This window comes from Belonocnema kinseyi, chromosome 8 (assembly GCF_010883055.1).
Source record: "Belonocnema kinseyi isolate 2016_QV_RU_SX_M_011 chromosome 8, B_treatae_v1, whole genome shotgun sequence".
NCBI lineage: Eukaryota > Metazoa > Arthropoda > Insecta > Hymenoptera > Cynipidae > Belonocnema > Belonocnema kinseyi.
The window spans coordinates 137,995,576-138,009,495 of NC_046664.1; the positions used below are offsets into that span (position 1 = coordinate 137,995,576).

Consider the following 13,920-nt stretch of genomic DNA (forward strand, 5'->3'; position numbering starts at 1 on the left):
CACATTGAATGTGGGACGCGTACTGTCTTGCCCAGCCTATCTTTATGGCAAGTTGATGCATTCGTCTTTTGGTCTTATGATCAGCCGTTGGTTTTGTTTTACAGTTTGCATCGCCCAAAGCTCTCGCTGCATTATACGCACAATAATTGATAGCCCAGAGGTCGGATTCAACAGGAAAATGTCCACGAAGCTCGTCATCCATTTCAGCCAGATCTTAAGGCATGAGAGAAACCTTGGTGTTGATGTTTCTCGGGGTCATAAAGCATCGCTCTTCATCTATTGGATGCCTGCCCGCGGTTGGTCTTAGTGTCGCCTCTCTTTCTTTGTTGCCGGCTTGTTCTAGCTGTGATAGAGTAGGCGTTCCGCTTACATAGCCCTTTTACGGAGTAGTTCCGCATGGTTTCGCAGACGTTGCTGCGAAAAGTGCGATAGCTCCGGGTGTTTCTCGCACCACAGAGCACGCAGCCGTGCCATGTAACCCCGCTCACGGACCACACTCGCATCGTAGCAGTCTAGCAAGTCGTGATTCAGTTGCTGCGTCCACCCAAAGGTCACGAGATCCCGCCGATCCATCGCATTGAATCCATTTTCATTGGCTCCCCCCGCTAGAGGGGGGTCCCTGTACCCAGGGTACAGGCTGAATGGCACCTGGGTGAGGTGTCTAGAACGGTGACTCTGGGATACCGGGCGACCTCTCAGAGTACGCAGCCTTATCCTTGCATGCGGGGCTCTACAAGGATGGACGAACCCCTTTTCCTAGCTTCTCGTGGGAACAACAATGACAACACCAAACATAGTTGTAGTAAGTGCGGTTCAAAAGAACAGAACGCGCAGGGCTCCCGACAATGGGACGGCCAACAATGCCGACCAACCTAGAGCTGGGGGAGCCAATGAAAATAGATTCAATGCGATGGATCGGCGGAATCTCGTGACTTATTTCCCTTTTTTACCATTACCCCCATTTCTTTTCTAAACCCTGTCTGATTCGGCGACTCGATCTTTTTTTCTTCAACTTCTATCTTTAATCTCTGCGACAAAATATTTACATACACTTAACCTGCTCTCCTTTACCTTTCTTTACTATTGGTATAACTACTCCTTCTTTCCATAACTCTGTCCACCCCTCTTTTCTCCATACTTTATTACACATTATCCATGCTCATTCCTCTAGTTCCTCCCCTCCATATTTCCATACATCATTTGGAATATCTTATATACCAGGTGCCTTTCCATCCTTCATTATTCCTAAAACCTAAACTTATTCTTACCCTAATATGTCGTCTTCCTCATCTCTTTCTCTGCCATATTTTCCTCTCTTTATAACTTTTCTTTCTACTCCTCCTAGCATGTCCAAAAAATATTTCTTTTATTCTACCATTTGAATGTCTTGGTTTACTCTTTTTTTTACTTTTTTTTCTCTCCATTTACTACCTTCCATACCTCTTCTTCGGTCCAAGCTTTCTCCGCCTCTTCCTCAAAGCTTTTATTCTCTTTCTTTTGATAACACAACTCAGTATACTCTTTCTGTTTTTCCTATATTCGTCCCCACTACTTTTTTCTTTTCTCCGCTTTCTTAATTCCTTTTTGACCTCGTTTTTTATCTTTGCAGTCCTCATCCCACCTACTTCCATTCCCACCTTTATTAACTGTATCTTTGTCTGGGAACTCTAATCCCCAAGCTGTTCTTTTCCTTCCCTTGACCAATTACCTTTTGCTACACTTTTTACATTTGCTCCCCTTTCATTTATATTTGTATTGCTTTTTTGTCCCTATAATCACTATTAAGGGAAAGTGATCCCAATCAATATAACCACCTACCTATAGTTTCTTAACCTTCTCTCTTATCTCATCATCCACTATCACATAATCAATTATCGTTTCCCTTTCACCTCCTGAGCGTGTATATTCTCCTTTCTCATCTCCTTCTATATTTCCGTTTAAGATATACCATCGCAACTCATCCAAGCTCTTGAGTAACTTTTTTCCCTTGCCATTTAGTACCTTATTTTTGGATCTTCTTCTTCTTTCTTCTTCCCATTCCCTTCCTCTTCTGTATCCTGTTCTCGCATTGAAATCTCCACCTATTATCAGCCTAATCTCTTCTTTATTTTTTTCAATCATTTCTTTCATCTCCTCTGCTTCCTTCTGCATATCACCGTTTAAATAAACCCACATTACCTTCCACTTTTCTCTTCCCATCATTACATCTTTTACTATTAATCCTTCTTTTTGTTATTTCCCGTCTTTATTATCTTTCCCTGTTATACATTCATTCCTTACTCCTATCACCATTCCTCTCATTGCTCTGCCCTTTTTATTCTTCCTTTTTTCATTTTGCACCTACCATTTGTAACCTGTTGGTAACTATCTATCTCCCTTTCTTCATCCCAATCCCACCATACTCCGTCTATCTTTATTCGAACATACTTAACCCATGTTCTCTTTGCATTTTTTCTTTCCACTTCCGCTATTTTCCTTAAATTATACTGCATCTTCCTTTCTACACATATAAAATCATCCTCTATTCTCTCTTGACTTCCATATAATAACCTCTTCTTTGTCATCACCTCTCTCTTTTGTTCCCATTTCTTTAGTTTCACCATTACCATTATTTCCTCTCTTCGCTCTTTCCTTTCTACATTTCCTCTATCTCTGCCTTAGCATAAATCTGTTCAGTACTTCGTCCAACCCCTTGCTTCAGATTCTTCCCCTCTAATCTTATAACCTTTAGAATTGTGTTTAATTTTCACTCTTCCCTCTTTTTCCTTTCGATTCTTTGTTCTATTTTTCTCAGCCTTTCTATCTCCTTATTCCCACTCTCGCCTCCACCACAATTCCGGTTCGAGCTTTCAAGCTTCTTAATCCTACTATGCATCTCCTCTACCTTTTATTATTATCTTCTTCATGCTTCTCTACTTTTTGTTCCAATGACTGCATCCTCTTGTTTAACTATTCCCTGATTTCTTCTTATTTTTTTCTTAACTTCAGCCACTTCCTGTCTAATTTCCTTCTTTAATTCCTCTCCCCTTTTCTCCTGCTTCTCTTTATAAATTCCCATGACCTCTATCATCACTTCGCGAATTTTCTTTAGTCTTTCCTCTTTCATCGAAACTTGACTTTCATCTCCGCTTCCGTCAGCCCCCTTACTATTATCACTCTTCCCTACCAAACTCAGCTTTTCCGGCGGCGATCTAAACATTTTTTGGTATTTCACGCTCGCACCGATATCTTTCTTCTCTTCACTGCTTTCCCTCTCCTCTCTATTCCTTTGATAAAAGCCTTAATTGAACGTATGCTTTTTACTCTTTATCTTTCCTTTTCTATAGTTTTCTTATACCTGCCCCATGCCTTCATTTCCTTGATCTCCTCTTTTGGCGTACTGAACACTTCCTGATCTAAATCTGTTTCTTCCGCGAAGATACTCGCTCCGCTAGCCATGAATCAAATTCAAACTCTCCCGCCTTCTATGCTTTCCTGCCTCTACATACCGTCACGGTCTGGTACCAGTCTCGCCTTTCTTTGTCGCTACCCAACCTTGGTACTACCAACTTGAACAACACAGTCCTCCCACCCTATTACAAATCTCCAAACAACCTAACCTTAACTTCCACACAAATCTTTTTCATTCCTCCAAAATATCTACCTCCCCTTTTCAATCTCACAATCCCTCAATTTCTCGATTTATTTTTTAATTTTCCAAATCTTTTGAAATAATCTTTACAAATATAAGTTATTTTAAATGTATAAGTTATTTTAAACCTTTTACACCTTCTAATTAATTTTAAAAATTAGTTTCTTGTAATATTTTACATTTTTTGAAAACATAGTATCATTTAAAATTTTGAAATTTTTGAAGATCGAAGAAGTTTCCTTCAAATATTTCAGATTTATCTTTGAGTAATTTTTTAATCTTTAAAAATGTTTTCCAAGAATTAATTTCTTTATATATAAAATCATTTTAATATTTTCAAACCCTTCCATTTTTAAGTTATTTAAAATTATGTTTAAGACGATTAAACTATGTGTTTGTGTTTTAAAATGAGTCTAACCTTTTAAATTTAGTCAAATTTTTTTTTAATTATCAAAAGTTTGAAAAAGTTTCCTGAATAAAATATTTCACATTTTTCTTCAAACATTTTCGTAGTCATTAGAAATATTCTCCAAAATTTAATTTTTCCAAATATGAAATTATTTTAACTTTCAAATTTTAAAGAAGTTTCCTTCAAATATTTCAGATTTTTTATTTCAAAATTCTTTAATCTTTCAAATTATTTCCTAAGAATTAATTTTTCCACATTTTAAACTTTTATTTCACTCAGTTTTATATTATTTGCAAATCTTGTTGAAACATTGCAACCAGCAGATTATATTTAAAAATGAGTAATGCTTTTCATAATTTCTTGTTTTACTTTTGAAAACTTTAAAGAAGTGTCCTTGAAATAATTCAAATTTTTCTTTTACAAATTTTAAAATCTTTTGAAATCTTTTTTAGCATCTGATTATATTTTTAAATGATTTCAATTTTTCTTACATTTTATCATAATTTTGAAAATTTTTAAGAAGTCTTCTAAAATAATTACAGATTGCTCTTTTAAACACTTTTTATTGTTTTAAAATATTTCCTAAGAATATTTTTTTGCAAATATAAAAACATGGAAAAAATTGTATTCCGTTCAATTTTTAAATTATATGCTAATCTTGTTGAAACATTTCAACAATTAGATTATCTTATGAAACAAGTCAGGCTTTTCGTAGTTACTTCTTTAAATTTAGAAAACTTTAAAGAAATTTCCTTAAAATATTTCAGATTATTCTTTAAAAATTTTTTTAATCTTTACAAATATCCTCTGGAATTAATTTCTTTAAATATGTAATGATTAAAAATGTTTAAAGCATTCAATTTTAAAATTGTTTAAAAACTTTTAATCCATCCTATTCTATTTCTACCAGAGTCAAATTTTTCCGACATTTAAAAAAAATTTTAATTTTGAAATACTTTCTCCGTGTGCTTACAAAATTTCTTTTTTGCTTATTAAAGTGTAATTTAGTAAGGTACATAATTATCGCACAGTATTCAAAATTATATCATTGAATAGAATAATTTATTTGGAAATTTTGATTAACTAAATTCATAATGCAAAATTCATAACAATTATTATTAGATTTATACATATAACCTCATTTCATATGGTCACAAAGTTAAGAACATTATTAAAGCAGTTTGTCAGAAAAGGCCCGGAATTAAAAATGAAAAAAAAATTAAAACTTTCCCCGGAATCTTAAGCCAAAAATTTTTTAGGTTCTTGAAACCTTTCAAAATTCTGAAAAAGAATCTAAAATTTTATTTCAAAATCTTCAAAAATCTAAATTTTCTTTTATCATTTAAAAGTTTTCTTAATATTAAAATTATTTGCTAAAGTTTCAAAATTATGTTTTTAATGAATTCTAATTTTTCTTACTTTTTTAAAATTGTTTTTTTAATTTTTTTAATTTAATTTTTTAATTGTTTTTAATAGAAATTTTGCAGAATAACAAAGTGGAAACATCCATTAAAATCATATTCATGTAGAATGCAGTCAGTCAGGTTTTCGAACAAATTTAAAATCTTTTTGACAATTTTGAAAGGCAGTGAAAGAATATTCTTTAGATTCATATAAAATTTGAAAGGATTTCTTGTTTTTAAAAATAAATTGTTAGAGAAAATTTTAAAAGATTTCTGAAAATGCTGAAAAAGAATCCATAATATCTTCAGCAATTTTTTAATTTTTTCGGACATAAAAATTGTAAAAAAAATTTGGGTGTTGAAGAATTTAGAAGTGTTGAAGTGATTAAAAATATTTTAGAAGTTTAAAAGATTTCCTAATATTTATAAAATATTTATAAAAACGACGAATTTTCAAGAAGTCGTTAAATATTCTATAAAAAAGTATACTCAACTAAGAAGATTAATCTTAAACCAATAAAAAAGTAATAGAATAGCTACAGTTTGAATTTTCAATAAAAAAAGGAATTTCATACAAGCTTTATTTTCTACCAAAAAACAACGAATTTAAAAAATATGTATTTCAAATTTAAACAAACAAAAAACACATATTTCCAATAAAGATTTTAAATTTGCGCCATTTATTACCATGTCTTACTAAAATAATGATTAGGACTTCTATTGATAATCTTTGAAATTATTATTTCAATTAAAAAATCCCTGTCATTATTTGCAAGATTAGATGTTTTTTACATTTTTTTCACAACATTTAAAAAAATGCAATGACCCTGCCAAGTCTTCCTGGTTTTGTGTAAAAGAAATAATTAACTTACGTTATGACCCGTTTGTTTTTTAAATCAATATTCATACCTTTCGTAACACAAAAGTTATAATTAGCCTTTCGACTGAACTGTACTTCAATACATTTTTCCAATTTCATTATACAAAAAAAACTTTAAACATATTATTTTAAAAAAATCGGGTTTGAAAGATTTTGAATTACATGCTTAGAAACTTTTTTTAAACTTTGAAAGGTTTAAACATAACGAAAGAATATTCTTGAGATTAATACGAAGATTTGGAAGGATTTTTTTAATATTAATTCTTTTTGATAAAATTAAAAAAGATATTAAATTTCTTTTAACATTTCTGCAATAAATAAGTGGGGTTGAATCATATAAAATAAGATTATAAACCGGGAAAATGGGGAAGTTAGGTTAGTTTTCAAAACTGTCAGTTTATTAGTAAAAGAGGGTTTCTTCGTAGGGTAGGGTGCAGGAAGGAAGACAAGTAGAGGGAGAGTGAACGGGGGAGGCAGATTATACATACATTTAAAAAAAAAGTATTTCTAAAAGAAAAAAATTAAATGACACCCTCGAAGAGTATCAGTATAGAGTCACCATCTGTGGAGCAAGTAACGAATCGAAAGAAAGTCAGTTAGGATAACGTAAGTGGTTGAAGGGTCAGAACGCACAGTGAAAACGATTTAGAGGCGATATCGATGTTGAACAAGAGATAAAGAGATCTGAATGAAAGTTTAGATAAATTTTTAGGTACAACGCCGTTTAAGTAAAACACAAAAATGATGAGATTTCCACTAAATAAAGAAAGACATAGCCAAGAAGAAGGGATCACAGAGCAGATAGACGTAATAGAAATGGCAAACACAGATGAGGGACAAAACAGTGAAGGAGAGGGAGAAAAAGAAATGGGAGCCGGTGCGCTAGAAACGTTTATAAAGGAAATTAGAACTTTGACTGTGGAAATAAAAAAGTTACAAGAAGGGCAAAAGAGGATGGAGACCATTGAAAAACAGACTCTAAATACAAACAGGGAATCAGGAGTATTTAGGAAAGCGTTGAAGGAAAGAGAGGAAAAATGGGGGAAAGTGTTAACAGGGCTGAAGGGAAGGACAGGGAACCTAGAGAAGGAAGTGAATAAGTTGAAAGAAGAGAGAGAGAAATAGACAAAAAGTTGAGGCACTAGAAAAACAATTGAAAGAAGGGGAAGAAAGAATGGTAGAGAAGGACGAGAATAGATTGGAAAAAAAACTTTTATGAAAGGGTAAAAGCAGAGGAGTTAAGAACCAAGGTAGAGCCGATAGAGAGAAAAATTGAAGCGACAGAAGGGGGAAATTTAGAAGGAACTGCAAAGAATGTGAAAGCGGTAGAAAGGGAGATACAAAGAAGAGATAGGTGGGAAAGGAGAAATAATTTGACAATTGCAGACCTACAAACTACAGTAGAAAATGAAATGGCATCGATGTTGGTAGTACTCGCGAAAGATTTAGGGGTAAGTGGAAAGATAAACAAAGTTAAAAGATAGGTTACAACCGAAAAAGCAGTGATAATAGTGGAAATGAAATCATGGGAAGCAAAGCACGATGTGATGAAAAAGAAATATAAATTAGGTAAGAAAAAAGTGTATGTTGATCATGATCATACATTCAAACAAAAGGAGATTCAGCGTAAAATAAGGGAAGTTGCAAAAGAAGGGAAAAAAGAAGGTAAGACAGTTAGAGTAGGATACCAAAAATTGTGTGTATAAGGGGAATGGTAAATTTGGAATGAGGATAGAGAAAGGTTAGAGAAGAATGAGCGAGATTTTTTTGAGAAGAAAATGAGGTGAGGAATAGAAGAGGGAATGAAAAAGATAAAGGAAATAGGAGAATTAACAGAAATAAGGAAAATATATAGGTAATAGAGGCAGAGGTTAAGTTGATTTTTTGGAATGTTGCGGGAATTAAAAATAAGGACAGATATTTTTGGAATTTTTTAGAAAAGTTCGATGTGGTTGGATTAACGGAAACTTGGATAGAGAAAAAAACTGGGAAAGTATAAAAATTGAATTGCCAACTACTCATATCTAGGAATTACAAGGGGTCACTAGGGAAAAGGAAAAAAGTATAGCAAGTGGTGGAATTATGACGGGAGTCAGTATCAATCTAGAAGAAGGGGAAGTTTTGAAAAGAGTACTGACTAGCGTACAGGAAAGGAAGGTTAAAATAAAAGGAAAATGTCATAGAATTGTGTTAATATATAATGGAAAGGGAATGAAAAAGGTTAGGAAAAACATAGAAAAGCTTAATAATTAAGCGGAAGAGGAAATACTAATAAGAGGGAGGGATTTTAATGCTAGAATAGGGAGGAAAGAGAATATGTACTTGGATGGGGTGGAGGAGGAGAGAGCCTCAAAAGACCAGATAATAAATAGCGAGGAAAGCATCTTTTAAGGATGGTAGAAGACAAGAGGTGAAACATACTTAATAGTAATAAGAAAGGGGACGAAGAAGGGGAATTTACATATGTGAGAAGCAAGACGTCCACAGTAATAGATTATGTTATTACCAATATAAAGGGATGGAAGTCTGTAAGACACATAAAAGTAAAAGAAAGGATAGAAACAGATCACCACCCATTAGGAGTTTATATGAAAAGCAGAATAAGGATGGAAATAAGAAAACATTCGAGAGAATTAATCGAGAAAGAAGTGTTAACTGAAGAAACAAAGAGGGATTATATAGAAAAAAAAGAAAAGTTAGAGCTTGGGAAGAGAATGGTAAGTGAAGTATGGGAGGAGTTAAAAGAAAAAGTCAAGAAGACTAGAGTTACAAAGAAATTTAGGAATACATCGGAAAAGGATAAAAATTGGACAAAAATTTGGTGGTACAAAGAATGTAAGAAAAAGAAAACAGAGTTTAGAAACAGCATAAACTTTGGTGAAGGGGGAAAAGGAAAAGGGAAAATGATGTCAAATCCAGGAAGGAGTATAGATAGTTATGTAAACAGAAAGAGGAAAATAAGAAAAAGGAATTAGAGGAGGAAATAAGTCAAAATAAAACAGAAGGGGAGGCATGGAAGTTTATTAATAAAATGAGAAGGAAAGAAGGGGGAATAGGGGATAATATTAGCATAGATGAATGGGGGGGGGGGGGGGGGGGGGGGGGGGTGTATTTTTAAGAAATTTTCAAAGGCACGGGTAAAAAAAGGGCTGACAGTTGGACGAGAAGTAATTGAGAGGATGAAAAGTAGTTGCAAGATGCAGAGATAGAAGTGCAGATTAAAAGATTAAAGAAGGGCAAAGCAAGAGGCAGTGACGGGTTAGGTAACGAGGCCTGGATGTACATTAGCGGGGAAGCTAGAAGAAAGTTAAAAGAGGTAGAAAAAGAATAAGGAAGGTGAAAGATTTCCGGAAGAGTGGAGAGAGGAATTGATAACACCAGTTCTTAAAAAAGGAGGAAAGGGAAAAAATGAAAACTACAGGGGAGTAAAATTATTGAACACAGCTTACAAGGTATATGTAATGGTGTTAACCGAGAGTTTAAAAAAATAAATAGAAGACAAAAGCATAGTACCAGAGAATCAGGCAGGTTTCAGAGAAGGTAAAAGCACTATAGATAATATCTATATTCTTCAACACGTGGTGGAGACGGAACGCTTCTTTTTTCGGCATTCATAGCGGACATGGAGGAATATTTTAAGAATGGGTTAGAGGGAGGTTTAATGGTAGGAGGGGATAGATTTTGGACTTTAGCATACGCGGATGATGTGCTAATAGTAGTTAAAGAAGAAGAGGTTTTGGCAAATAAGATGAAAAGACTAGAAAAGTACTTAAGAGAAAAGAAATTGGTTTTAAATGTAACGATCAGTCAGTAATTAAAGAATAAGTGCTGCAATGTAACAATGTAGTTCCGATTACCGTACGTGACGCTTGTCAAAATTTTTAATTGAAAACGTTTTTTTGTCAAGTTTGAACGCGAAACGACTATAAGTACACAGACTATAAGTACAAACACCGGCTTGACAGTTTCTGTGTGCGTTATTTTTTGCTGTCATCATTGTTCTATCATTTTTCCTGTCGTTACGAAAAAATAACACAAAATATGACAGGCCTATAATGTTTTCGCGTCATACCTTTTCGTAAGAGATAATTGAATTTTTTAACGAAAAGATTAATTGTCTTGAAAGAAGATCAATTGCTACCCAAAAAGACGATTTTCAACAGAAAAACATAATTTGGAATTAAAAATTGAATAATTATAGTTTTACTCAAAAAATGAATGCTCAACCGAAGACATGAATTTTTAAATAAAATGATCGAATATTTAGCTAGGATAATAGTCACATTTGTAGTAAAATAAAATAATATTCAACCAAAAAACATTGAAAGAAAAAACAAGTTTTCAATCTAACAGTTTGTAACTTTTTAACTTTATAATTTGGTGGTTGCAAATTTTCTTTTGTTAAAGTTCCTTCGGCTTTAAGGAACACATTCTCATCAAGTATCTCGTACTTCGCAATCGATCTTGTTTACAGTGTAAACTTTTCTACATTATATTCAACTCTTTTATATAAAATGTATATTATATTTATTTTTTAACCTCGATCTGGGGCTGCTTATTCAGATAGTGCAACACAGAGTACAAATTTTATTTTTAATAATTACTTTTTAATATTCGTTTCTTATTTTTCATTTAATTTTATACTCAGCTAACATAAGAAATGTATCATTGCAATAAATCTATACTATTGCAATACATAGTATGCATTGGTATTGCAACAAAAGTATGTACATTGTCTTAGGGTGATGTACCCAATTGTTGGCGGGTTAAGGCGAACTTCAGGCTTTGAGAAAGAAATTAATGTAAAAATTTGTATGTGTGATAAATGTGATACTAATATGCACAGTGCTAATATGACAGGGTATAAAATTCTAAACCTTATTCAGCTCAATATATATTAGAAACTGAAAAACTAACAAAAATTAATCCGTTAGCCTGAAACATCAATACTTGGCATGGTTTAAGCAATTCTTGTCAGGGATGGACCTAATTATTTGCACCCCAGTTATATGAAGAGGAAATGGCGAAGGAATCAGATTAAACTAAACTTTAATATTATCACTAAGAAGTGAATAGTACAGAGAAACATTTTTTATCAATTACTTTTCATTTATAAACAAATAGTCTAGCTTAAATTACTTAATTATCAGCATCTATCTAGTTCAAATTCAGAATTTCTGATCCTCGCCTTCTTTTGACTGCTTCAGCAGAATTAGTAGAATTGGTATTTTCGAATATTGATTTTCTTTTTTGTTGGTGTCTTAAGCTGTTAACTTCCTTTTTCTAGTAACTCCTTAAGCAGAATTAATAAGATCGTTAATATTTGAAGATTGATTTTTTTTAGTCCACAGACTTTTAGGTTTCTAACTTTCTTTCTATTTCTATCATCTTGGTCTTTATCTGAAATTTCTTGTCGCCGTTTTCGTTTTGCTTCTTAGCTTCCTTAGTCTTAGCTTTATTTTTTTCCAATTGATTTTTCCTCATTCCTAATCTTTCCATGCCTGCGATGTTAAAGCCTAGATGACTATCTCCTTCATTTGCCTTTATTTTCTTTTTGGGGTTAGAGCAAAACGCAAATAATCTTGCATATTTCCGTTTTTACACATTTTAAAGCAATTTCTTGTACATGTTAGGTTAAATTAGCTTTTCGTCTAAGATCTGCAGATTCGTGTAATGTTTTATCAATTAGATGATAACATTAAAACTGATTTCAGAATAATTCTTTTCTCCTTACACTATTTAAACCAGCTTTATTATTATTTAAAGCATTTTTATGAGTGTTAAAATTACATCCGAGATTTTTTTTTTAAATGTAAATAAGGCAGTAGTTTTTTGGACAGACTAGTTGTGAGTGATTCATTAGACTGATTTGTGGTTAAGTCTACACCGCTAAGTTGCTAAGAATTGCATACAGTGCTTTAGATTAAAAATTCATAGGCAGTCCCTGTTATGTTATTATCAATTTTTTATTTCAGAACACATACGTTATTGTTTAGAATAAGATGGATACATGTTATCAAGTAAAAATGTTTGCACAATTAAAAATAGTAAAAAACAATTTGCTATTTAACTCTATTGTTTTATTATTTCATATAATCTAGAGAAGGGTGCGAACAATTGGAGGGAGGTGCCAAGAATTGGTGCACTTACCATATTTTCATAATTATAAGAAATGCACATCCTATTCACCCATGGATGGACTACAAGTTGTTCTGAAGTTCTCAAAAATTGATTTGAATTTTGATAAAAGTAATAATTCTGAAATTAAATTAAATCAAAAGAACGGGTCACAGAGTTCTGAATTAGAAGAAGATGATGTTTTTGTAAAGAATAAAACTTATAAAAATCCACGTTTACTGATATTAGGATATCCCTATCCTTTGAGACAAACTTCAAAATTACAAGAATGTAACAAAGAAGAACTCAATTTTGCTGAAACTTTTTTTAGTGTCGTAGAACCTGTAATCCTTCAAGATGCAATGGAGTCACCAGGCTCAAGTAAATGGTTAGATGAAATCAACGAGAAACTAAATGCATCAGACAAAAATCAAACTTAGATTTTAGTACCTAGTCCGAATTGTAAAATTTTATCAGAAATTAATGGGTTTTCAGAAAAAAATATAGACCAAACGGCGATGTAGAAAAATTTTAAGCGCGTCTTGTAGTTGGATGGCATTCATTGAAACGCGGAATTGATTACTCAAAAACTTTTTCACCTGTTGCTAGGTATGAATCCGTTCGATTAATTTTGTGAATTGCAGCTGCCCTAAATTTGCATATGTTTCAATTAGATGTTGAAACCGCATTTTTGCACGGCGATCTAGACGAACCCATATACATGGAGCAACCTTATGGATTTGCACACGATAATAATTTTGAATTTGAAAATTGTTGATTTTCTGACTAGTTGAAATTATGTACAAGCCCATGGTGATCCATGTATATTTATTTATGACGACGTAAAATTAAATGTAAAAATTTATATAGCATAATACGTCGACGATGGATTAATATGCGGTAATAATATAAAAATTTTCAGGCATCACGTATATTCGACAGCTATTAAACGTGTTTTGAAGTGCATTAAAGGTACGCTTTCTTACGGAATAACATACGAAATTCGAACTAATAAAATAGAAATGTTGGCTCTTAGTGATGCTGATTATGCAAATGATCCTATCACGAGACGAAGTATAAATGGTTGGGCTATATTCCATAATAACGGTCCAATTGCATAAAGTTCTAAAAAACAAACACTTAAAGCTACATCGACATCTGAAGCTGAGTTCATTGCTCTTCGTGCTGTCAAAAATGAAGTTATGTGGTATCGAAATCTTCTTAATGAATTACCTTTTTGTGAAAATACTGCAAAAAAAAATATTGTGGTAATCAAAGAGCAATATCTATTGTTATGAATCCTCATTCTACAAAGCGCACAAAACATATTGTCTTACAATTCTTGTATACATGCGAGAAGCTAAGGGATAAACAAATTAATGTAAAATATATTCCTACTACGAATCAACTCGCTCATATTCTTACAAAAGGTTAAGCCAAAGAAAAACTACATATTTTGTTAAGGAGTATGGTATGTATT

The 13,920-nt window shown here is 32.6% G+C and overlaps 1 protein-coding gene across 4 annotated transcripts in view; it reads right to left on the reverse strand.

The window, feature by feature from the left end:
* Positions 1-13,920, reverse strand: part of LOC117177684 (SET domain-containing protein SmydA-8-like) — a 505,872-nt gene that overhangs the window by 208,300 nt on the left and 283,652 nt on the right. The gene's annotated exons all lie outside the window — the stretch shown is intronic.